General features: G+C 42.4%; 1 protein-coding gene across 35 annotated transcripts in view; it reads right to left on the bottom strand.

Annotated features, from left to right (window-relative positions):
• The window catches only part of ADGRL3 (adhesion G protein-coupled receptor L3), an 804,652-nt gene extending 778,236 nt beyond the window's left edge, over positions 1-26,416 (bottom strand). For 6 of the 35 annotated variants that reach the window (XM_074950310.1, XM_074950311.1, XM_074950304.1 and 3 more), the window contains exon 1: positions 26,169-26,415. The gene's annotated coding sequence lies outside the window, so the exon portion shown is untranslated. Of the gene's footprint in view, positions 1-26,168 lie in introns of all 35 variants that reach the window. The other 29 variants (XM_074950290.1, XM_074950291.1, XM_074950296.1 and 26 more) reach the window with 11 other exon arrangements.
• Between the last annotated feature and the right edge of the window lie 362 nt (positions 26,417-26,778).

Raw genomic sequence — 26,778 nt, 5'->3', positions numbered from 1 at the left:
ACTGATGAACTGAAAGCAATCTACACTTATTAAACATTCTGGATTTAAAAAAAAAAAAATCACATTATTATAATGTGTTCCTTTTAACTTCTCGCTGCTCAGAAGCTTGAAAATAAGTTTGTTCTTCGCAACTGTTGTCCTTTTACATATGTATGTCAAGCATTTCCCCATGCCCCAGTTTTTCTAATGGAGCTTGAAATTAACATTAAAAAAAAAAACTTTGAAAAATCAACCTCACAGAAGTCAGCACAGTTCTAGGAACAGTATGCGTTAACAGCTGCTGCAAAACCAGAGGGAACAAAAGCCCACATTAAAGTAATTAATATTTAAGTTTCTCACAACAAGAATAGCAAATACGCAAAAATGAAGATTGAGATTGAGAATCTAGGAGGGAAATGCTCCCTACATTAAAGGTTTAAAACAGATCAGATTTTAGCTGACACTATTCAACTGTGTCCTTCACTTAAACTTAGTGTTACTGTGCTGCTCCCAATTCAACCAATTTATTTTTTAGGTACAAACATTAAAGCTCTATTAACCTGGCTCCTGGATGTACCTTCAGGATCCAACTGGAAGTATTTTCTTTATTACAATTAGGATTTGTTTATATTTTATTGATTTTTTTTCTTTCAGAATTTGAAAAATTTGAAAAAAATAAAGAACATATTCTAGAGAAGATAGATATAATAAAGATTGATGCTTAAATTTAAGCATGTGTTTAAATCCCATGGGACTTGACCACATATGTGGGTGCTGTCCTGAAAAGGGATGGATAGTAAACTCATGCATAAGTGCCTTCCCAAATCAGGGCCTCTCTGATACACGTTTCAAACTGTATGCACTTTTTTCTATGGGTTTTTGTTTAATCCAAGCAGGCAGATCTGTGCATAGCATTTTGTTTGGCCACAAGAGACTGGGGCTAATACCAACTTTGCTAAAGTAATAGACAACATTTTAAACCAAAACAGAACACCTAGATGTGGGTATATCACATTTAACACTCATGTTGATAAGAACCATGTAGAGTGTCACTGAATCAAAACAATTGCAATGAAATATATACATTGAATCATAATGTTATGAGGAGGTATAGGGCAAGACATATATTTATTGTCTGTTTCAGTGATTTTATTTTGAAACATGGTTGGCAAAATGAGGAAGCCAAAGGCCTACTTAGTAATAACACAATATAGTAAAACATCTGCATCATAACTACTTATTTTCAACAACAAAGCTAAAAAATTAAACACGGTATTTTTTTCCTCTTTTCCTTGCATTTGATTCATTGTTCTGATAGGACATTTACAACTATATGTAAAATGAAAAAGTGAATGTTTAATCTACAATTCAGTGAAAACTCAATGACATTTTCAGTTAAAAATGATCTGGAACACAAGGAGTTTTAAACATTCCTTCATAACTATCAGATATGCTGTATTTAACTGCTTCTGTTTATTTTCCTTTTAGTCACAGAAAAAGATGTACATAATGTTACACAAGCTTATTTTGTGTAAGTCACATTACAGCAGAACGCTTAAACAATAGCATTACACAAAACATATTGTCAGTTTACATATGCTTTTCTTTTCTTGGCAAAGCCTAAAAAATGCAGCATCTCAATAGCAGAAGGCGGCTTACAAATGTATCTGCTTTACATACTATAATTTAGAATACTGAGGTCACTAGCTCTTAGCTCTTGGGGGAGGGATAGCTCAGTGGTTTCAGCATTGGCCTGCTAAACCCAGGGTTGTGAGTTCAATCCTTTAGGGGGCCATTTAGGGATCTGGGGCAAAAATTGGGGATTGGTCCTGCTTTGAGCAGGGGGTTGGACTAGATGACCTCCTGAGGTCCCTTCTAACCCTGATATTCTAGGATTCTCTGATTCTAACTGAATGCAACAGCTACCAGAGAATTCACAAATACTGATATCGCATTGAGTAAGCACCTTTCAAGTACAAGGATCTCACAAGTAAATAAAAGGAGCAGAGTGTGTTCCTTTCTTCGCTTATTCTTCTGTAGCAAGTATTTTTATGTTAGTCCAAATAAATTTTTCCATATAAGCATACTCCTATGTCTAATTCAAGAGAAATGGCAATTTAAGAATGTAGTCACCTACTTAAAAAATAAAACCAACAGCCTAGGCAGAAAACTAGCATTAAGTAGCTAGAAACTGGGACAGTATGTTTAGCACATTACGTTTGCAATACCGATAGGGTTGTGGTGTAAGCTGTGTATACGCAGAACTCTGTCTAAGGCACTGGAACTATAGTTTTCCCTCATATTAATTCTCAAATTTCTGCAGTTCTGCGCGAGTTTCAAAATGATTCTACACAAATTAAGGAAAAAATGTTGTCCTGTCTTATATGAGTATGCCAGAATTGGGAAGAAGGAACATAACCTTGCAGAAGCAAGGCAAGATATATTGATCTAGCACTCTCTGGAGCGCTAGGCACAGAGCCCAACTAACATGGCAAAGGTCTGATTTTCAAAGGGGATAGTCACCCAGTTCCCACTGGAATGAGGGTGGACCTGGGAGCCCTCAGAAAACCAGGTCAGTGGGATCTCTCCATTGATCACAGAGTCATGGAGATAGGCCCAACCCTCACGTACCTATTCTGTCATCCACAGCAGATATTATGGAGGGGAACATGTTCTGCTCCTTTTCGGAGCAGCACAAAAGGGCCACGTAGACCCTGAGTGCCCGTTGCAGGCCCCCAGCCTTCATCTTCATCAAGAAGGATGTTGATAGATTGGATATGGTTCAGAGAAGAGCCACAAGAATGATTAAAGGATTAGAAAACCTGCCTTACAGTGACAGACTCAAGGAGCTCAATGTACTTAGCTCAACAGTGAGGAGGTTAAAAGGTGGCTTGATCACAGTCTATTAGCACCTATACAGGGAACAAACATTTAATAATGGGCTCTGCAATCTAGCAGAGAAAGGTCTAACATGATCCAATGGCTGGACGTTGAAGCTAGACAAATTCAGACTGGAAATAAGGCGTACATTTTTTAACAGTGAGAGTAAATAACCACTGGAACAATTTACCAACAGTCATGGTGGATACTCCATCACTGACAATTTCTAAATCAAGGTGGGATGTTTTCCTGAGAGATCTGCTCTAGGAGTTGTTCTGGGCAAGTTCTCTGGCCTGTGTTATACAGGAGGTCAGACTAGATGATCACAATGGTCCCTTCTAACATGAGAATCTATGAATCTTTACTACCGGCTGACTGACTCAAGGAACCATTGCTGTTCAGCTGCCTCTGTTCTTCTCTCCTCACACACCGATCCCCAAGACATAGTTTTGCCCTAAGTTTACAACCTTTGTAAAGAAAAAGATGTTAATAAGGCCTCCAGACTGCAGCATACACATACCCACTATGTGTTTGCACAAAGGGAACCTGACCTCAGCTGGAACTACTGTTATACAAATAATAATGGTAACTCCCACTGAAGTCAATGAATATCTGAAAGCAGATATATCCCTCATGATGTATTAACTAAACCTTTGCCTTTTAAACAACTCTTTAGAATTGCTTTCAATTACATTTTCAGTCTATGACCGGTAGTAGTGTCTCTCTACATGGAAAGATTACTATGAAAAATGAAAAGTGAGTGAGTGAGTAGCAAAAACACATAACAGGGTGTCACAAGCTGTATATTCACAATATGTAGAGCACAGATGAATTCTTGACAAGTGGCTAAAAAACAGAGGGAAAACTGCCAGTCATTCAGATTCCATTGTGCTTTTATTTATTTTGGCAGCATTCAAGGTACGTGCCTTGTGCGAATTCAACATCAGCCACCGGCCCTTAGGAGTAATGGAGACCTTTTTACAAGGGTCCAGGACCATGTGTTATTTCAATGTATTTGAATAAACTTTCAGCCATTGGCTGGACTGACGCTGTAGCATTAGGTACAAGTTTGCCACACAGATTAAATTTAAAATTGGAAATGAATTTCTAGGCCCTAGAGATTGGTTTTCTACTTTTTCTATTAAAAAAACTCCATTTCTATCACAGAAAATGTGGTTGTCCAATAGAAATACCTACTTAAGGAAATACCTGTGGCATAAATAGACGAGGCAGAAGTATACATGTCCTGTGGATCAAATTCCAGCATTGCCACAACAGCCTTTTAAAAATCAATGTGTGCTAACCACTTTCATGTTCTACAGACCATCAGTCGGCACAAATGAACCTCATCCCTTGGCTCTTTGTCTGTACGTGGTTCTTCAGGTCCCTAGCCATGGCACTTCTGGGCTCCATCAGTCTAACTGGCATTGCAGTTGGTACTTGTGACACAGTCCATTTTAGTAGGGTGTAGTGGAACCAGAGGATGCAGGTGGATGCCCAAGCTAGGTTCTCTTATCAATTGGTACTCCAATTCCTTAGTCTGCATACCAGGCAAAGTACACAGACCACTGGTTCCTGGAAAGCTTTCCAAGTTCCTTGAAAGTCTCAGACAAAGACCTGTGTTCAGTAATTTAAGGGTTAAGCAAAAAAACAAACAGGCAAGCTTACAAGACCGCTGCAACCATCAAAAAGCAACCATTGGAAGCCCAGGAAATTCAGAGTAATGGTAAATATAAAAAAAACCCAAGCATTTGTAAGTATGGAAATATACGGATAAGGCACTGAAATAACGTAACTCTACCCCTGCATTAACATCATCCTCTCAACTTCCCTTCCTTCTTCCTTTCTTGTCCAGTATGTAAGAGATGTTATTTTTGGATCCAAGAACTCTTCTAAGGTCTTTCAGAAATCTGCAGCCATTGGCCCATAGTGCGCTTCATACGATTCGGGAAGCCACTTTACGAATCCGCCTTTTAGGTGGAGAATCAAACTGTGATTAAATAATTGGTTTCATGCACAAACCTCCCCAAAAGCAAGTGTAATTCATGAAATAACAAAAGGTTATTGTCAAGGTGGGTTGATTTAAATCAAAGCAATTTAAATCAGCAAGCAGAAAACCTTGATTTAAATAATCAATTTTAACTGTGTTTTGCATTTGTACTTTTTATCTATTTTCCTAAAGAAAGGCTGATTCTCATTAGTTAGCAGCCCTTAAAACGTGTTGGTTTGCAAAAAAATACAGCCTTTACAATACATTTTGTATTTCTTTATGCTAACCAGAAGGACAAACTATAGCTATACTTATTTATGTAAGCAATTACATAGCTTAACATTTATTCAGATTCTTATTTATTTTTATGTTAGAAAATGGCAAAGGATGTGCTTGTTATTTACAATATTTTTTTTTTATTTGTGATGTATGTCAAGCTCCATTTGGATGGAAATTCAAATTCAATTAAAAATGCACACAAACAGCATTTTTAATTAAATAAACCTACCTTGGAAGTGCTTGACACAAAAGTTTATCAATCCATGTTTTGCATTTAAACTAACTGATTTATTTAACAGTTAGTGTGCTGTGGTTAGTGAACTGAACTGGTTGTTTCTGGTCATCATGTCTTCAAGATTTTAGAACTAGCAGATTTCACACCCTCTCACAACTAGTTTTTATTGACCGAGTGGAAGGAAAAAACAAGCTTTACTGCTTTTTCAACTCCCACTTGGTTTATTAACTTTTAATAAACTACTTATTGAACTGAACAAATTGAATACATTTGAAATGAAGAAAATATTCTCTCTGTATCTGCAGAAGAGGCTACTGCTGTCTGAAGCTGTTCTAACATGGCAATAAACACTGGTTCCAGCTGCTTAGCCAGTGACTTCCACCAGTTCAGTGAATTGATTTTCTTTAAAATTTGACAGCAAACATGCACTGCTTAATATTATCTTTTGCATTTAATTAATTTAAATATATTGTAGTAAGTTTAGGCCTTCATGTAGGTTGTCAATTTCAAATTTAATTTTAATATGTTTAGTTAATAAACCTGTATTTAAATTTAAAATATAAATAACCTGATTTAAATAAAAAAATCTGATAAAAATCCAATACATTTTATTTTTATTTTTTATGCCACTGACTTTTATCCACCCTGGTTAGCATGCAGACAAAGCATGTAGATTAGTTTCATAATCTGGTGTAGGCAGTTTGTGTATATTTACTCCTGGGGGAATTCTGTGACAAAAAATAAAAAATTCTGTGCACAATATTTTAAAATTCTGCAAAATCCTGAAAATTTTATTTGTCAAACATAACACTACATAATCACACCAATTTCAATTATTTTGGTAATTTATTTCAAAATACCTGTCAGCAAGTATGTCTGTAACAATTCAGACACACACACAAGTCCCCCCAGGAGTAGAGAGTTAAAGCAACTCCTATGACAGCCCAGTTCCTATTTCTCTACCCCTCCCTCCCCGAGACTAGCTGGGGGGCCAAAAACCCACAACCCCTCCCCTCCAGAGCCAAGCTGCACCCCCCAGCCATTACACCCAAATTCCCTACCCCCAAGAGCCTAGTCACAGCCCCCTCCACAGCCCAGATACCTGCACCCCTCCCCCGTGCCAAGAACTCAGCTAGGTGGTCCCCGCAGCCCAGATGCCCCACCCCCGCCCCTCAGAGCCCAGGGACCCAGGAAAAAAAAAACAACCTGATGCTCGATCCCAGACTTGTGTGGATTTTTCTTTGCTCCACCCCTCCTTCCTTCCCCTTTGCAGTGTCTTCTATGTGTGAGCTGGGCTCTACCTGGTCCAGCAGCCCCTACTGGCAGCCAGCAGCACTGCAGCCCAATTCTGTGAGGGAAAAAGAAATGCTGCGCAAAAAACATTAATTTCTGAAAAATTCTGTGTTGTGCAGTGGCGCAGAATTCCCCCAGGAGTACATATTTAACTGTGTCCAAGGACACTTGTATAAGTGTTGCCACTTGGAATCTAAATTAACTCCTTAGATCTCAGAAATAACTTCACAATACAGTCAACTCAGTGGAACTTCATTACCCCAGGAAGGATTAAGGGGAACCTGTGCTGGATCACATATATATTCTCCTTATTACGCAGTCCCTTTGGTAGGGTGCAGTGGGGGCACAGGATGCCAGAAGTAGGTTCCTGAGTTAGGTGCTCTTGCTGCTTGTAGAGACGAATTAATAATTCGTAACTAATAATTCATCAAAGTATTTTCGCCTCTTCTTCCATTCACGGAGGATCAGTGAGCAGATAAACATCTCCAGTTCACAACCACTCAACAGATTCTTCTGCAAATGTTTTAAACTCTATGACTTGACTCAGAACTTTTCTCTGTGAGTATGCTCGCTATTTGATTGAAACATAATACTGTTTCTGGTCCCTGAGCAGACAAGTAGGCAAACAATTTCCACACAAATACTCACAGTGCAACTTTGAAATTTGCTTTCCATAAACAATACACACCAGCAAAATGTGATCATTCAAATATTCACAAAAAGCAAACAAAACAGGAGTGTAAACACGGCTGAAGTAAATTCATGTAAAAGTTCAACTGAATATCCACAGAACATTTTTGCACTATTCACTAGCAAGAGTACAAACCATGACGGGGGCTGGGATGAGTTGACTCTGGGGTTTTGTTTGGGTTTTCTTTACATATTCATAGTTTTCTAAGGCAAGAAGGAACCATTATGGATCATCTAATTTCAACTCCAGCACAGGACACAGAATTTCACCCAGTGATTCGTGCATGAAACTCAACTTCTTAACTAGCACATTCGTTTTAGAATTTTCGGTTTAAAGATTCCAACAGATGGAGCATTTACCACTTCCCTTGGTAATCAGTTCCAATAGTTAATTACCCTCTTTAAAAAATTGTGCCTTATTTCCAGTTTTGAACTTTTGCTGACTTCAGTCTGCAGCAAATATCCCAGGTGTACATTTGAACGGTGTCTGTTTGTTCGGAAAACGGCTAGAGGACACATTCTGAAAAATGAAAGCATAGAAGCCCAGCATTCCACAGACTATTCTAACATTCCTGAATCACCACGGAAGTATTTCTCAAGTATGCCCATAGTCAATTCAAAATTGAATGCACTAGATCAACTTCAAATGAAGTTTCTAGGCAAAGCCAGTTTTGAGATAAGATGTTGTGCGTGAGGGGACTAGAATTCTCTAAACTTGATTAAGACCTATTTTGCTAAGTCCAAACTCCATCTTAAAAATGACTCATCTGAATCACTGCAAAATTTTGGCAAAAAATATTCTCTGCTGGCTAGAGACCAAACATGCAAAATATGAAGTGGAAAGGACCTTTTTGAGGATTTAGAGAAACAGCGAAAATCAGGAGTATAAGGGAAAGCAGGTTTCACCTTAATTAGAGAAAGGAAACTGTCTCTCCATAATACATGAGCAAGAAGCACCAAGCAAATAGACCTAGCAATAGGAAAGATAGCGGGATCCATTTCCCAGTGATGACTTCTACCAAAATATAAATGAACAGGGACCTATATTTCAGGGAAATAGATAAAAAGAAAACAAGGATTGCCCCCTTCACAGTAGTCATAAAATGGAAAGAGGTGCAAGGATGTTCATTTATCTTTTTGCATCAATCCATGCTGATGTCTTGTTGCATGGTAGCAACATCTCCCCATATTGCTGAACAGCACAACACAAATATTGCAAGACATCATGATGTGAAACAGCAAGACATCGTGATGTGATTAATTTGTGGTTCCCAGCATCTCCATCAAATGATGAAGTGCCTCTCCAGATGCTGAAGGCTGGTTACACAAAGTGGCACTCCTACTGATTGTTATTCTATGTGCCCCTATTGATGAAAGATGTCCTCTTCCTTAATTTAAATATTTTCACCACATTACAGTGGTATAAGTCTTTATATATCACCTTTTCATACTTTGGATCTCAAAAAGCACTTTGTATAAAGAGTTAGAGAATGGTGGTGCAGGGATTGAAAGAAAACAGAGCAGTCAGTGCATGCCCGGAGATAGGAAAAGGCATTTTGGAAGTTCAAACCTGTTTTATTGAAAGGGGAACACTGGCCAGGACACAGTTTTTGAGACCAATGGGATCTTCCATTTCCCTCCCCAATCACTAACAAGACACTAGCAAGGAGGGTACAGTGTTTAACATGGAAGCAGCTCAACTGTCAATGCCTACTCTGCAAACATGCACATCTTTAACTGCTCCCATTCTACCAAGAGACAAAAAAAAGTTAGAAACATGCAGGAGTGGGGCCATAAATACCAAGTTGATAGATGTCTTAGAAATAGTTGATTAAACAGAGGCTAGACTGCCTCTCCTGTCAACCACAGATAGGAGCCCAAAGTCTATAGAGAATGTATTTAATAAATGACAACAGGTGCCTAATTTGCACCCTAGGCAGCTATGCTATCTTAAGAAACAATAATTCAACGTAACCAATACGCACATAAATCAAGCAGCAACCTCACAAAACAGGGTAAGCAAATAGCCAAGCTGCACAAGCTTAATAAATTACTTAGTTTGTTCTCACTGCAGGGCAGGTACCATCCCTCTCGTTTATGTTTTGTACAGGGCTACTGCAATGGGCCTGGCCTCTAGGGGCTACCGCAATACTAGAAATAAATAATAATAAATTCCTCACTTTGCCTGCCTGTCATACTTCGTGTAGCACTGACTTCCTCCACAGCTCTTATAGGACAGCTTTGCAGGAGTGCTCACTGAAAGTCAACAGCTTGGAGATATTGTGCACAAGATGCCTGGGGGGGGGGGGGGAGAGAGCATTCCACAAGAAAAGGGGCCCCCACAAAGAACTTCCTGACAGCAGCCTTCTGAGATTGTGGGGGGGGGGGGGGAGAAGCATGTCAAGATCTGCACGGGCACTCAAACTAAACTGCAGCACTATAGGATAGGGAGAGAGGCAGTATCTCGCAGGTATGCAGGCCCTTGGTCATTTAGCCCCAGACCCTCAAATGTATTTAGGCTACTAACTTCCACTGATTTCAAACGAAGAAAGGAGCCTAATTAGCTTTGGGGACCTGGACCTTAGGGCGTTATACATCAACACCAACCCTTTTCTCTGCACTCAGAACCCCATAAGCAGATCACAAAGCACCGGTTGAACATGCTCGCAGCAAGGTGCTCCACTTATCAAGCGTGCTTCTGTATTCTGCACTAGCTTTTACTGTAGTACAGGGACCATGACTCTTTCACCTTGCACTGGAGCGGGCTGATGAAACAAAACCTTTAAAGAGGCTCTGCCAGAGTCAGAATCCTCAGCTTCAGTCTTACGGCCCTAAAACAAAGGAGATGGCTTGTCGGCTGAAGATCCAGCCCATGGTCTTTTTTCGAACAGACTTTCACCAATTATTCAGCTGTTTGGAGAGTTGGGTTGGTTTGGTTGTTTGTTTTTTGCAAACGACTGCGAAAGCAGAGGCCGTACTGGCATGACATTCAGGTATCATTAGCACACACCAAGGCTCCAGAAGCCTGCATACACTCCTCTCCTAGTACCTTGTAACAGAAGCACAGTGACACAGACAGGACTCTGCAAGGCCTTCCAAAGTGAACGACTGTCCAAAAATGTGGGCCTGACTCTGCTGCCCTTACACTGAGTAGCATCTTAGTCTGTGAGCAGCCTCACTAGAATCAACAAGACTTCTCGTCAAGTGCTATTCAGCCTCAGAAAGGGTGGCAGAACCTGACCCTGTGCTATTTAGTAGTCTGTGCTGTGAGCGCTCACTAAGGGCTAGACTCTGAATCCCTGATTTGCGCTGACCAATACTTAACTCCATCAGTAGCCCTCAGTCAAGTCAATGGGTCCACATCTGGAAAAAGGGGCAGCTCACAGTAAGGGTGTCAAAATCTGTCCCTATTATTAATTATTATTATTATTGCATGAATTTAGTGGCAGTGCAAGGTAAGGAACCAAACTGAAGTCCCAGTCTTCACTACCCAGTGGGCATCCCAATTCCACCACAGCCAGTCCCCTTCTTAAATCCAGGTTCCTTTGTCTAAAGAAAAGGAGTACTTTGTCTGATCACCTCGCCCTGCCCGGGAGGAGAAGCAGCCATCCCACCCTTCACCCAGCACAAGATAGATAAGGAGTGCAGCCTACGTATCTGCCTCAGCTAGCGTGAGAGACACAGAGCAATAAGCAGCCACAGCAACCAATTCTCTGACAGCACTGGAAAAGGGGAAGGGGCAGCTGCAGTACAATCTGCAGTCTCCAGCTGCTAGCCTGGACTTGCACATGCATACATCCTTACACCACAGGCATGTAAGCCAATCACCACCCTGCTGCACTCTTCCTTTTTAATTAAAACTTAACTTCCGTTAAACTTCAACGGCTGCCAGATAAAATTGACTCTCTTTTTTTTAAAGCCACTCTTGAAATTTGTCTGCAGTGGACCTTTTAACTTTACAATCCTTTTAGTAGCTACAATGTTAAGTATTAATACTTCTTTTTAATGTTGCTGTTCTGAAGTGTCTCACCTAAAGAGGAAAAATGAAGATGTGCATTTTATTTCAAATGACCATTAAAATTTCAGAAACACATTACCAGGATTTTTACAGAGGCTCAGCTTTGCAATTTTCCTATTGGGCCACTATCTGAGAACCTAATTAGGCCGTGTATTTCTAGAGAAAATTAAATGATAAATAGGGTTTAATCTGGCCACGTTTCCAACTTCATTTTATCTACTGACTTCCAACTTCAATAGTACAGAATGGAACCAGACCATAAACTTCTCCTGAAGGTGAGGAAATGGCTCTAAGGTAAAAATACATGGATATGCAGGGTCTCTCCTTAGGCCTACCCCTCAGACAGGTGAGTGGAGACGACAGAAGATTCCTTGCCCTTGCCCCTGCCCCTTACATAGTGCATGCAACAGACAGGCCCGTCTGTAGCCTCTGCACTCCAATGAGCACAGGAACTGCTCCTTCCATCCTCTCCCATGGGTGCATAGGGCTCCTTTCAGTGCCCAGTGGAGGGAATGAGAGTGGGCATTTGATCAGGGAAAACAAACGCCAACTTTCTGATTTCCCTGGGGCTGCTCCACCCCAGGCCCCACCCCCATTCCACGCCTTCCCCGAAGGTCCCACCCCTGCCCACCCCGTTCCACCCCCTCCACCGAGCACGCTCCACCCTCGCTCTGCCTCTTTCCTCCCCGCCAGCACCTCCTCTCCGCCACTGAACTACTGTTCAGCAGCAGGCAGGAGGTGCCGGGGGAAGGGGGAGGAGCTGATCAGTGAGGCCCGCTGGTAGGTGCTGACCACCCATTCTTTTTTTTTTTTCCCCGTGGGTGCTCCAGCCCCGGAGCATCCATGGAATCAGTGCCTATGCCAGGGGAAGTAAGCTGTGCCCTGGAAAGAGCTGTATTAGTGGCCAGGTTCCTGCAGAGCAAAAAGGGGGAATCCTTTCCTGAGCTCGCTCAACAAGGCACAGCTCCACCCGGCCATCAGCACTGGACTACGCCCAAATGACGCCATCCAGGAATTCAGGGATGATGATTTTTGACGGTCCTTGTTATTCTATAAAATGAACTTCTATAAAATTAGCTATTTGAGGTTATATGAGGCGAGAGCTCATTCTGGTGTTCCCCATTTCTAACTCCCACACTCTACCTATACTGGAAAAACTGCTCCTATGAGATCTAGTTGTAGATTTGTGGACAAGCACCTCAAAACCAGGCTCGGGGAAAGCTTCCTATATGCCACATACTTATCGATGACTCTCTTTCCCATACACTAGGAGACAATGCAACTCACTGTCCCAGTAGCCTGATAGCAAGAAGTAATCTCCTAGCTAGGCCAATCAAAAGTCACAGCAGAATACACAGGGCTCCCAGACGCACAAATTCCTGTATTTTACATTAAACCTACCGAGTCTCCAAGAAAATATTTCACATCCATTGGGATTAGTTAGGCTGAGAAAGGAAGAATTTCTGTGTGACTGGAAGTAACAAAGGTACAGATCCACAAAGGGACTTAGGTGCTGGGATGCTCACACAACACGTAACTTTTAGAAAGTGACAGGAATAATGTGATCCCCAAAGCCTGAGTTAGGCACCTCGGCTCCCAATCCAATGCATGGGGAAAGCTAGGTGCCGTAGAATGCGGCACCTAAAACCCTGTATGTTAGGTGGGAAGCCATCTAAACTAGCCAACAGGAGAGGCTGACAAGAAGGGTGTGTGCTAAGCCCAGCCCTGCTTCAGAGATAGGTGCCTAAATCCAAGCTCTAGGGAAGCACCTGTCTCTGCTTGTGATCCACAGCCAGGAGAGCCTCTGCTGGAGTCAGGCAGTTTGCACGCCTACGTTGTTCCTTGTGAGAACGAGTTAGGTGCCTACCTCACTCCACACACAACAGCGGGAGGAGTAGCCGCCCACCTTCAGCCCAGTGGTTGGAGCACTCACCAGGGATGTGACAGACCGAAGTTCAATGCCCCCACCTTGCCAAAGGAGGAGAAAAGATTTGAAGAGGGGTCTCCCACACCTCTCGGGAGAGTGCTCTAAGCACTGGGCTATGGGATACTCTGATGTGGGGCTGCCTCAGTTTCTCCTGCCAAAGCTGCTCCATTGTATATTAAATAACTGATGAGAGAGAGAACAGCTGGATTACCTGGTGGTAAAGGCAACCATTTGGGAGACCCAGGGGCTAGTCGCCCTGCTCCCATCACTCTTTCATTATTTATATGCAGTGGAATGGCTTCAAGTGACTTTAGGTGCCTATTGGGTGAGGTGGCAGCCGAGCAGGAATTTTGTGGATTGCAGTGGCACCTGAGTACCTTCACGGATCTGGGCCACACAACTTAATATAGCTTTACAGAAAACAAACTAATCAGAGAGCACAGAACATGAGCAGCTGGAGCATCAGATGCTAGTGGACTCAAAAGGCCACACCTTGCCATATCATGAAAGCAATGAACTCACATCCTCGACTGGCTCATACAGGAAGTGGCTTGGTTTTATCTCTAGGAGGAAAAACCACTTAATCACCACTCTGCCCTGAAATAAAAGAGTATATACACCTGCTGCTCAGTGCAGGGGAAAACCAGGTTGGAACAGAATGCAGTCATACAGCAGAGGTGCTCCAGGGCGTCCTTCCTTCATGACCAAACTTTTTTTTTTTCCCCCCCAAAGAGTCTTCTTTTTACAGGGAAAGCATAAGTTGCTCTAAAAGTCACATTTCTCACCTTCAGAGCTCAGCAGCGTGTGTGTTTATATTTCAACTATGTAAAAATACTTCCAGGTATTTTATGTTCATTCTCAGCCCCACATACAAGGAAAAGTAAGGAACATAACCATGTGTCAGCAGCTGGAAATCCTATGCGCTCCACACACTCAATGAAATCTCATCCCTGTGAGCCTAGGAGTTACATAGAAAATTACAATGAAGTGTGTTGGTGGGAAAAAAAACATGTATTGCATGCATCAGACAACATGCCATGGACTACTTTACAGGAATGAGTATATTTACCATACTTAGACTGGAAGTGCCATAGTAACTGATTTCATAAGGAAGCACTGTGATTATATATTCCTGGAATCTACAAGAACCTGAAAAAGTTGGAGAACATTTATCTAGAGTCCATATTTAAGCAGCATCAGATCTAACATAACATGTAAATACTAAGGGCCAGATTCTGTCACCCATACTAGTACCCTACTCCACAAGTGGTTCTGATGGGTCTACTCATAAAGTATTACTCATTGTGAGCAATGGTAGCTGAATCTGGCCCCAGGCTGTAAATGTCAATTAAGCAAAAATGTTTATTATATACAACCAAATAGGTGTGCAAAGGATTACATATGCTTCAAGATAGACTGACATACGGTCCATAAAATTAAGCACCTATATAACTCTACAGGATCAGGTCCTAAGAGGTAAACAACAACCTTTGTAAGGGTTCACATTTCTGCTACAAAGTATGGTAGACTGATTTTCCTGTGCATACAGCCTATTCTCTCTTGTGCACTTGTGTTATCTGTTCATTCTCTCTCTCTCTCTCTCTCATCACCCTCTCTATGCAGGGAAAAAAACCCATCGTTGCACAGCTATCTTACTGTCATCTATTATTCAAGAAAGGTCTCATTGAATAAATGTCTGTTCAGAGGCTCTAAACAAATTTCATTTCTGAACACCAGTGTCTGCAGCCCAGCGGGCTATTTCAGCAAGATAAGATCACACATTTAATCAAACGCTTCAAAAAAGAAATACACACCAAGTTTGCTTAATAACGTCAAATAATAAAAGTGCAGTGTTGACGGCATACTAATTTTTTAGTGTTCTTTCTTCTTTGAGGGTTGACTCAATAGCCAAGGTCAAGCGTACATGGGATTTCTACTAATTAGGGTTTCTGGTAAGTGCTGGCTACTCTCTGGACCTGTCTTCTCAAGCCACTTAACCATAGTTTTGCCCAAAACTGTGGCAGTCCCTCTTCATTTTAAATGAAACAGCTGCACACATTCTATCCAAGTATGACTGACATAAAGGCCTAACACAATGGAGTCCTAGTCCAGGATTGACGCTCTTAGGCATTGTGATATAATTAATTTGTGTTAACACCACCACTGCTAAATCAATATATTGTGTGTAGATTGATGACAGAATTAACAACCTTAGTAGTTAATAAGGAACCACCAACATCAATGGCTGCATAGCTGTTATTACGTATAGGTAAGTTACAAAAAAGAGCTCTCCTTTCTCAATCGCCCACTCATTATTTGGCTACAGCTTCTGTTGAGGTAAGCTGGAGCTTTGGTTATGTAAGGAATCGTGGCCAGAACACACAATGTGAGCTTTGCCATTTATTTTGACTGCAGCAAGACTATCCCCTAAGAACAGCAGGAATCAGCCCAGCAATTCTGGATTTTATGATCTGCACCAGTCAGGCCAGATTTCCATTATGTGGTGTGACAGGGTGGAGGGATAGCTCAGTGGTTTGAGCACTGGCCTGCTAAACTCAGGGTTGTGAGTTCAATCCTTGAGGGGGCCATTTGGGATCTGGGGCAAAAATTGGGGAGTGGTCCTGCTTTGAGCAGGGGGTTGGACTAGCTGACCTCCTGAGGTCCCTTCCAACCCTGGTATTCTATGATTCTATGGAGATAAAGTGGTCACCAATAGAAGTCTGCATGATATACAGGCTAAGTCTATGATCTAATTTTTCATGTTTCCAGCAATGCTACAGAGACAGACACTGTGATCTGCTTTGCCTCAAAACTACATGAGTTTTGCAGCAAATCTGGAGATCCTTTCTCCGGGCCAAATTGCAACCCCTACATCTGTGGGATTCTCTACACCCAGAGCTCTCCCTCCCCCACAAATTTCTCAGAAGGGTGTTCTATGGATACTGAGATCCACATGGTGGAAGGGGCTGAGTAGGTAGGGCCAGATTTATGGGGGGAAAACAAACTGACCCCTTCCAAAGATCAGGATGGAAGAATAATACAGACCCAAACTGTATTATCTTCCACTGCAACAGGGAGCCCCCTTAACGGTGTACTCAGGGCCACGAGGTGTCTGCTGCAGGAGCCCTGTCACACATTCTCCAAGGGAACAATACTGCAACAGGGCACTCACTGGAGACCCAGGTTTTCCCACGGGAAGGGACCATCAGAACCTCTGGTCTGACTCAGGTAAACTGCTCATAAAGTCATTAGAGCTGTGCCTAATAAGGCCAGAGTAAAAACTGAGGGCCAGATCCTGTCTCTCACCAAGTACTATCTTACTCCTCAAGTATACTCCTGCTGAAATCAATGGGATTTCTCACAGAGTAAGGTGTTCTACTCAGCTTCAGGGGAACAGAGTCTGACCCTGAAGAAAGAACAGCAGGATTGAGCCTTTGACGGATAGGGGATGTATATCTGCATTTCTTGGCAAATTAGGAGTGCTAGAACACTACTCTCGTTTTGTGTGTGAAGTCCAAGGTTCCAAAATTAACACTGTTCTACGTGGAAGGGCCATCTTCCACACGGTGTTTGTTATACATACTATCTACAGGCAAGTTCTGATGGGTCAATCCATTTCTAATGATCCACCAAGTACACTACAGTACTAACTGATTATTACTTGTCTATAGTAACAATTTACCTCTCCATAAAGCAAGCTGAGAGCTATTTAAAAGACCTCTCAGACTGAATTTGGCATAAGAATGCATACATCACTTTGAAACCAAGTTTTAAAAAACAATATTTAATTTTTAATATTTCTTACCTCCCCCCCCAAAAAAAAATTATATCCATTAAAGATAATAGAAATGACCTCCCACTGCAGCAGCTTTACACTATGAAACATCAATGATGTATCACACTCACACTATTCACTTCCTCTGGAAGAAAATGGAGTACAGACTGTATTCTAATGACTCAAGGCCCAGATTGTGACATCTTCACTCACACTGAGTACCACCTTACATCACAAACTGTCCTATCAATGGGGCTACATGAGGAGTAAGGTACTACTCAATGTGAGTAAATACATCAAAGCCAAGCCTAACACAGCTATCCATTTGGCATAGTCTCCAATACCCTATTATTATTGAAAAATACAGATGCAACTAAATAAAATACATACAACAGCAACCAAGGGTTTCATGTTATGTGGCAGACATTTTTGGCACAAAAAGTGTAGTATTTAGGGCTCACTGAAAAGAAAGAAAAAAAAAAAAAGGATAGCCATCCTCCGTGAAGTAATTGGCAGGAATTTGCAGCATTTTGAACTGACAAAGTGTCAGACAGTGACATAAATACTGGCAAAAACGCTGTGAAAGCAAAAGAGTTAAACACAATCTTTGAAACCCTCTTCAGTTCTACCCAGCGGTGAAATCTATTCACAAAAATGACTATGAGGACTCTCCCCCCTCTTGCCCCCACCAGCCTTTGGAATAGCTTTGAGGGAAGGAAGGTGAAAAAAAAACAGGGAGCCATTGAAAAATCTCCTTACGGGGTCAGCTGTCAATGGAATGCATTTTAGTATTCAGGATACCCACCCATGCAGAACATCAAAAACTGGGCTTTGGTCCCTCCCCTATTCTCACAGGCTTAAGCTAATGCTCAGTTTCTGGAGCTGTACTGAATAGCAACACACACTGCCTCTGCGGGACTTGTAAACAGCAATACAAGCCAATCAAACAGAACGGGGGTGTAGTTTCTACTTCATGTTTCCCTTTTCTTGTGGCATACTCTAGCACAACAAACCTGGTACATTAAAAAAGGTCAACTGCTCCAAAGCTCCGTGTGTTAGTGTCCTTTAACGTACAGCCTTTCCCTCATCCCAGTGGGCAAGCAGACCTATACATATATGGATACAGCCGTTTAATTTAAATGTTTTATCCCCAGCTTTTAAAAACATGTTATTCATTTCTGCATAAAAAGAGAAATTTGCTTATTTCAGATTTAAACCTGTATAACTCTGGAACTCCTGTAGTACCTTTCTGATTTAAATCCTCTTTGAAATCTGAGATGCAAGGTCTCATCTTGATTTACAACAGTGATGTAAGCAAACTTTTTTAGGGTATGAGTGCCATCCACTGAAGGAATCCCTCAAATCTTTTTATTTATTTATTTATTTATTTATTGCCGATTTCCAATTAACTTCAGTAATACAAAGCTTAAAAAGCTGGTGATAAACTTGAAAACAAAACATGGTTTGTACACAGAAGTCCTGGTACTGTCAAAATGATGTGTCACTGTCCGTTTTTTAAACCTTTTTTTCCCCCAAAGTTTTCCGTAAGATTCATGGCTCTTTGCAATGTATCCCTCGGTTGAAGTCAATCCTCGGATGCCACCATTAGTAGCTGTGAAATTGACATTCATGATGAGATTACAGTTCCAATCCCATTCCAGTTGAAGCTAGCTGAAAAATTCCCATTAACCACAATGGAAGATGGACTGGGTCCAATCACTCCAGAGTGGAAAGAGGCTGCAGGAGTACATAAACAAGGGCCAACACAGACTTCAAGGAAATCTGTGGCTCCTCAGTGCTTTGGAAAATTGGGCCACTTTTAAAATCAGTGCTTAAATTTGGATGAATAACTTCACTCAGCCATGTTTGAGCATTTTGACCCAAGATTTTCTTTTCTTCATACCTACATCTTTAACACATAAGGGAAGGGACAAAGGAAAAAATAAAAAGCAAAACATTTTCTCTCCGCACAATTCTCTCCATGAAGTACTGAAAGCATCTTGAAAACAGAAAACAGAGAGCTACAGCTTCTCCACTAGGAGCACTTTGTTTCCATTTTCAGTAGTTAGAATGAAAAATAACGTTACCTCACGTCTAACAGAAATCACTGGATTAGCCCAGCGCTCCTATCCCTCTAACAGAGGGTCCCCTTCAAAAGTTCAAACAGCAGATTTACATCTGTAATTAGCTACTTGGCTGGTAAGTGGGGGGGATGGGTGAAAGGGTCATTCGAGAGAAGGCTGACATCTTTTAAAACACATACTACATAATGTTTTTAAAATCATTATACACACACACACACACGTAGTTTACGGGAGATTTACAAATTGCTCAGAGGTTCACCTCCTTTAGGACAGTCTTCAGAACAGGAGAAATCAGCTTTTGGGGCACTGGAATCAAACATTTCAACTCCTTATGAGGGACCTAATTATAACAGAGCCACTTATATTCACACACTTTAAATCAGTAATCCTCCAAAGACCCTTATGCCAATACACTGTCCCAGTGACTTCAGTGTGACTCCGCATGGTCATAAAATCACAATCATGGAGATTCCTTTATAGAATCAGGCCCGCTAGTCTTGATGCTTGACTTAAGTTTCAGAAACAGTCAATTCCCATAGCTGTGTTCAGATACAGTGGGTCGGATTCTCAGATGGTGTAATCAGCATATGCCAATTTATACCAGTTGAGGATCTGGCTTAATCTGCTCAAAGCAAATGCAGTGAGAAAAATTAAACCAAGGGCCCAACCTTGTATCCATTGAAGTCAAAGTTTTGCTATTGACTACAATGGAAGTTAGATTTGAAGTATTCAGTTTATAATTACTAGAATTCCTCTTGCTTAATCACTGAAATGTTGACTGTGTTATTTACCAAATAAAAGGTATCATTTTATAAAATTGACATTGTTATGCAATATCTTAACAGATGCTATGTAAACTTAATGACAATTAGGCATTTAAGTTACATGTGTAATTTAATATCGGACTCACTGCTTCTAAATACAGCTTTACTCTCCTCCGAGCAAGATTCCTTTCATGACCCATGAAATGCAACCTATCTTGATTTTCATTTATATGTTCTCACTATAGTTTTAAAAATACACAGATCAGACTTCAAGTTCTCAATTATTTACACTGGTTCATTAAGACTGAAATATTGCTTCTTACAAGGATATTATATCAACTCCTAGAACAGTGATGCTGAAAATATATAGAAATACATTTGAAACAATACTGTAGCTAGGTCTCCTTTTAGTGTCAGTCCTTTTCAATTTTGATCAATAGATATTCTTTTCTCCATCTTGACTGTTCATTCTAAGTGGTTCCAAAAAACCAGAAACTGAAGACTTGATCTGTGTTAGGTTTCCTAGCTGAATTTGTTTCAATTGCACACAATATATTCTATAGACTATGCTGTCAGATGTTGGGCACTTCTGTACTGAAGTGTTTAACTACAGATGATGTGGTAGAAGTCACAATATTTTCCAACAGCTCAAGTTTTCAACAAAATGATCTGTTGGTTTATATGTTCAAATATATACTCATGCACATACATGTATATTATACACACACGCACCCACCTTCCAACCCCCAAGGTCCAATCCAACTCTTGCTGAACTAAATAGTATTCCCTTAGAAGAGTGTGCAAATTGTTTGAAGTATAAATGAAAAAACGTGGCAATGAAATTCTGATTAACTGGTGGCAGAACTGCAATATTGTATTGTATTAATTTGTACCATACCATGATCCGCAACAAAGACATTTAAAAATGTGTTTTGTTTTAGTCTACGTACACCAAGTTATCCCAGTCTCTCCTAGAGGAAATGAATGGTGGTTTCAATCAGTTAGGATAAATCCCATTGGACAGTGCTACTGTACAATCAAAAAAGTAGTCCAGAAAAGAGAAACTTAACTTTTGATTGCTTGCCAAGCAAGATTCTACCCTACCATAAACAAACCTTTGGTGTGCTAATTGACCAACACATCCATCCTGCAGCTGAAATTGGAAGCTGGCTTCGTGCTTCAAGTTCCTCATATACACCACTGAATGGAGGAACTCAAAATTTGCACAATGGGCCCATCAATTTATCAAATTTCTTTTCTGCCTCACATCTCCCAGTTGGCCCCATACTGCCATAGATACTTAATTACAGGCTCTAACCTCGCATTAAATTCAATAGAAGTTTTGCCACTGGTGACTTTAGAGGGAGCAAGAACACATATACATATGCACTCTACACAAAGCGCAGTCTGGAATGAATGAATGAAACTGCGTCTTGCTGACATTAATGAAGAATTTGTAGCTAGAAGCCAGTATTCATTGGGGACAACAAAACTTAAAATCAAGTTGGTCCCTGCACAAGCCAACTTTAAAGCACCATGGCCGGCATACAGGAATATGACAAATGGCAAGTGTCTTAAACTAGGTATTTTGTGCATTACTCCAACTACAGCTAACTCAGAGCTACAGTACGGACAATGGAATACAATTTTAGGCTGTGAGGAATCACATCAAAGATTTGAGTATAAGTCAGTTTCTCTATAGATAAATAGCCAAGACTTTAAAAGTGGGTGCCTATGGTCAGGCTCCTACAGCTCTGTTTAGGCACCTAAAGTAGGTGGCCTGATTTTCAGATGTACTGAGCACACAGAAGCTCTGAGTGTCTTCAAAAATCATTGGTTACCGCTGGATGCTCAACACCTGTGAAAATTAGAAAACTTGCATAGGTGTCTATATAAGGAGTTAGGAGCTGTAACTTGAAAAGCTTGCCAAACAGCAGTTGTGAAAACTTTGTATCAGAGGCTGGCATAGCCATACTTAAGGATGACAAAGAATGTTCCAGTGTTCTACAAATATCCCATAGGAGAGTAAATGGCTACAAACAAAGCCTAGAACATGGTTCTTCACACTGTAAACATTTAAATTTTTATATATAGATATGGATAGAGTGCATTTTCAGTATTCTTGCTATAGCAACTGGGCAGCTGTAGGAGGAAAAAGACATCAGCAGAGAACAGCTAGAAGTTCAAGGAACTGGAGCGAGGTCATTTGAGTTCTTACACATGTAGTAAGTGCTTCTTAATCCCACTACAACAACCAGCCCAACCAATGACAACAGCAAAAGAAAAGGAATACTTGTGGCACCTTAGAGACTAACAAATTTAAAAACAGCAAGAGAGTGGCAGGTCTCTGTGCGTCTCTATGCTATTCAACAGCCCCAGAACTCTCCCCAATAAGCTACTAAGATTATGAGACCCAGCACTCAGCATAACCTAAGCATCTCTGAGATCAAATTTTTTAGTATTATTTCTGGATTTTCCCTAGATAGACCATACCAAGAGAATGAGTTTTCTAGCCACAATCACCCTAGATCCTAGCATCGACCCTCTCACATCTACTGAGCAACTTAATTTTTTCAAGAAAAATACAGAGCCAGCACTCATGTGAAAAATCTTAAATGAACCGATTGCACTCCAGGTAACGTTTCTGGCCAAAACTCCACGCTACACACCCTGTCTCTTCCTATAAGCCCTTTCTGCTATCTCAGTCCCACCTCCCTCACCTGTCTTTGCACCTTATTTCAGGTATGGACAGTGTAAAATAAACCTCTAGTAAATGCACACCAGCCCTCCCCCTTCTCCCCACATGCACTTAGATCAAAAGTTAATGAAATGTCCCCAGTTCTAGGGAGCATTCCCGTTCCAGTGACCACACTCTTCTCTATACCTCATACTTGTTTTTATTGGCACTGTACTTATTCATGCTTCCAACGTGAAAAATCCTCAGGACAGGGAAAATATTTTTGGTTGGACACACTGACTAAGTGTGTAAGTCAGGCACGCTATACAAACGTCAAATACTAATACAGTTTGCCCATCCTTAATTCTTAATTGTTTTGTAGATTAGTCACTTCCATAAATCCTAAATGAATTAGAAAATAATGGAAACAAATCTATTTTAATGTTCTTCAATCATCTCAGACCAAGAGAAATTATTTTTAATAAAATAACAGTGTTGGCTAAAGAGGTCCATGCCACACCTTTATAAACTCACCAAAAAGGAGACTGAACAAAGCACACACCTCCAAAAAAAAAACATTAAATGTAAGAGGCTTCATCTAGCACAAGTATTTTTAAAGATCTTCCAATTTAGGCTTCATGGAAAGAATAATCTGGTTTCTCTCACAAGGCTGTGAAATACCTTGAGGAGTTTTGTAATTTACTATGTTGTAACACGTGCAAAATGTACCACTGTCCAGTCAGTAGATTCAATGGGAGGTCTTACATCTTCACCTAAACTCTGCTCACATTTTACATGTACCTAAGGAAGCAATCACTTCTTTTATCGTCTGCAGCCAATAGAACCAACTGTATCTCAGGGAAGCAACAGGGTGTGTGCTGTATTCTTTAATTAACAAGATCAGTTGGGGAATAAAACTCAAGCACTCCTACCACACCACCTTCGGCTAAACCCTACAATAGAGATGGACACAACCCAGATGACATCACAACCTGTGGAATGTACGAATACTATGGAACACATGCTGCTAGGAAACAAGGGACATTGACGATACCAAATCTTCAAATGTACAGCCTTGGACACACTTAGGATAAATTTTCTAGATTGAGAAACAAATCATTCCATGTTCCCTCAACAACCAACTCCTATCTTGTGCAGAAAAACAGCTGAAGGGAGACTTGGTAACCTTACGCTTGCTAAACAGTATTAAATTGCTTATATATTCAAAAATTATAGCTCACTGTTTTTCTGCGGCTAACCTGCCTTGCAATTAAACACGCTTTATACTAATATTAAATGTTTTGTCTCCCCCATGCATTCCAAAAGATAAACTATATCTTAATTAATCTGAGTGAGGGGTGAGTCAAAATTCAATATTTTCCTTTTAAGAACCTCAGAACATGTGGAAATCGATATGCAAAGGATTTGCATCTGTGTTCATTTTGTTGTTGTTTTGGTTTGGTGTAGTAACAGGAGACAATACAGTTACCTTTAGTACTCTATGCTAAATAAGGAAAACGGACTTATAACAAACACCAAAACAGCAGCAGTTTGAATCACAACAAAGGGATTGTATCACCTCTATTAATATTGTGGCTAATGAAATTTGAGGTGAGTTGTTCTACCTTAAGAAAAACAAATCATAATAGAGCACTAACCTTAAGTTTGTAACCAAACACTGGCACTGATACATGGAATTTTCTCTCTTCTTGCTGTTAAATAAGGACAGGGTAGATTTTTCTCTTTTTTGGAGAGCGGTCCCTTTAAATTGTACACCTTATATAGCCCATAAAACTGTAGAAGAATTTTTCCAAAATGAATACACAGTGGAAGCATTTTTGTACCCCGAATCCTGGAAATTATGATATATTGGCTCCACAAAACACACACTATTTCTCAATATCTAACAGCTAGTATTGGCTACGCTCTCTTACTAGATAGCATTTCAAAATGATAATGGAGAAGCCTCCAAAAGACTTCATTGAAGAATGATTTTTTTTTCTTGGCTTGTTTTTGAAAATCTTGATCTAATGCTTTGGAATTATCCGTGCAAAAATACAGAAAGCAATCATAAACTAGCAGGCTGCCTATCTGCCTTATAGCAAGACACAGAAGGCATTTTCCCCCTTTCCCTGTCTCTTCCCATCTCCACATTTCCTAAGCAACTGGCTGCATGGAATCCAAACCGGGAGTGCAAGAATTCTAATACTTCCTCACCAGTAATGTGAATGGGAAAGTAAATACAACAGACATCAGTTGTTTTGGCTGTAGCTACGATTGTTACAGAGATACATAGCAATTCGTTTTTTCGGCTGTTTACAAATTGTTTTAACTACCACAGAGAAAAATCACACACGAAGCCTACCCGAGAGGTTCCTTTTATACCTACCTCCGAATCTCTCTCGCAAAAATATAAACATCTGTGCATCTGGGGGTGGGGGTGGGGGTGGGGGGGAGGGTGTGAATAAAACAACCTATCCCGGGCTATACTGTTGCCATTGGCGACATTGTACTTAAGTCTGTTAATGAGATCCAGCCCTCGAAGACAAAATCCCAGGGACACAGTGCAGATTTTGGGGCGCTGCACCTAACATCTTCACGAGCACTAAATGCGCCGAGCTTTGTTAGACTAGAATATGCGGACGGGTTCCTCTACCGGGCTCACCGCCTGTACTAATCAGCAGCCGTGCAACCAGATTTCCAAGTTAAACAGTCACAGGATGATTGCAAGGGAACAGCAAATAAACAATTAAATGGGCAAATAAAACGAGCGCTCAAGAAAGGGATGCAATTTTCATCCTCCACCCTTCTGTGCCGGCCCCTCTTGCTCACATCCCTCGCTCTGCTGTACGCCAGTCCTGCTCCCGTAGCCGGCAAAGGGGCTGCTTCAAAATCCAGATCTCCAAGGGAGGAGGGGGAACAAGCTTTGATGGCTCTTAAAATCCTTAAGACACCTCAGCCGTGTCTCTCCCCCAGTGCCGGGTGAGGAGGTGTCCGGAAAGGCTGGGGAAAGGTAGGATGGAAACCCCTCTTCCCCCACCCCTCAGCTCAGCAGCATGCACGAATATCCCCGCTCGCCGCCCGGGAAAGCGGTGGCTTACTGGGGCCACCCTTCCTCGCATCCCTCCCTGTCTCCAGCCACGGATGGGTTTGCACAGCCGGCATTTCGCAGGAGAACACCGACCAACCCAGCGGCCAGGCGCGGTGCCTTGCCTCGGAAGCCGGAAAAGGGGAGGCGGCGGGGGGGGGGGGGGGGGGAGAAAAAATAAAACAAAAACCCACCGGGTCTCCTTTCATGCCCCCTCCCCAGTGTGCGCCGCCCCTCCCTGTCGCCCCGTCACCTGCACAGCTCCCCGCCGGCCGGGCGCCCAGGCACTGCCCGCGGCACAGGACCGCCCGCCGGCGCCCCGAGACGCGCGCAGCGCTATTTCCAGGACAACCCACGCTCCGGGCTCCGGGAGAAAACTACCCTGGGGGACCCACGCCGTGCAGCGCCCCCCGGGGGGGTGGGGGGGCGGGACTCCTGCGCTCCGCGGGGGCCGAGGCAGGAGGGGGGGCGGCATTTAGGGGCAGTTACCTTCAGTCCTCGCCCGGTCCTGGGCGCTCCGTCCCCATCCGCTCCTCAGCAACCTGCAGCGGCGAGCTGCCTCCACCAGCCGGCCATGGGAGCCGGGCGGCCGCTGGGTCCCAGCCCCCCGCACGCAGCACCGGGGGGGGGGCTAAGCACGGAAACGTGGTGGGGGGGGAATAACCCAAAGTCGCTCCCTCGCCTCCTGGCCCCTCCGAGGGGCGGGCGCTGCCGGGGAGCCCGGCGCCCTCCTGGCCTCCCCGCCCCGCGGCTGGCCCCGCTTCGGGGCGAGGTTACGGCCGCGGCCGGCGGCCCCGCGCACCCCCCGGAGCAGAGCAGCGGCTGGGCTGCGGCAGAGTCATGCCCCGGGCGGCCGCCGCTCGCGGAGAAAAGACGCCGCCGCCGCCGCCGCCGAGAGACCACGGGGAAAAACCATCCCCCCGCCCCCTTCCCCCGCTCCCCCGCCGGGCTCAGAGCCCCCGTCCCCGCCGCGCGGCCGCCGCGCTCCGCATGGGGCCGCCGGGGGCCCGCCGGGCTGCTGCGCCTCAGCCCCCCCGCCTGCCTGCCTGCCTGCCGCCCCTTCCCCCGCAGAGCCCACCCCTGCCTGGGCGGCGTGCGC

The sequence above is a fragment of the Natator depressus genome, chromosome 4 (assembly GCF_965152275.1).
Source record: "Natator depressus isolate rNatDep1 chromosome 4, rNatDep2.hap1, whole genome shotgun sequence".
Classification (NCBI taxonomy): Eukaryota; Metazoa; Chordata; order Testudines; family Cheloniidae; genus Natator; species Natator depressus.
The sequence above is the reverse complement of the archived record's forward strand: the minus strand, read 5'-3'. Positions and strand labels throughout refer to the sequence as shown.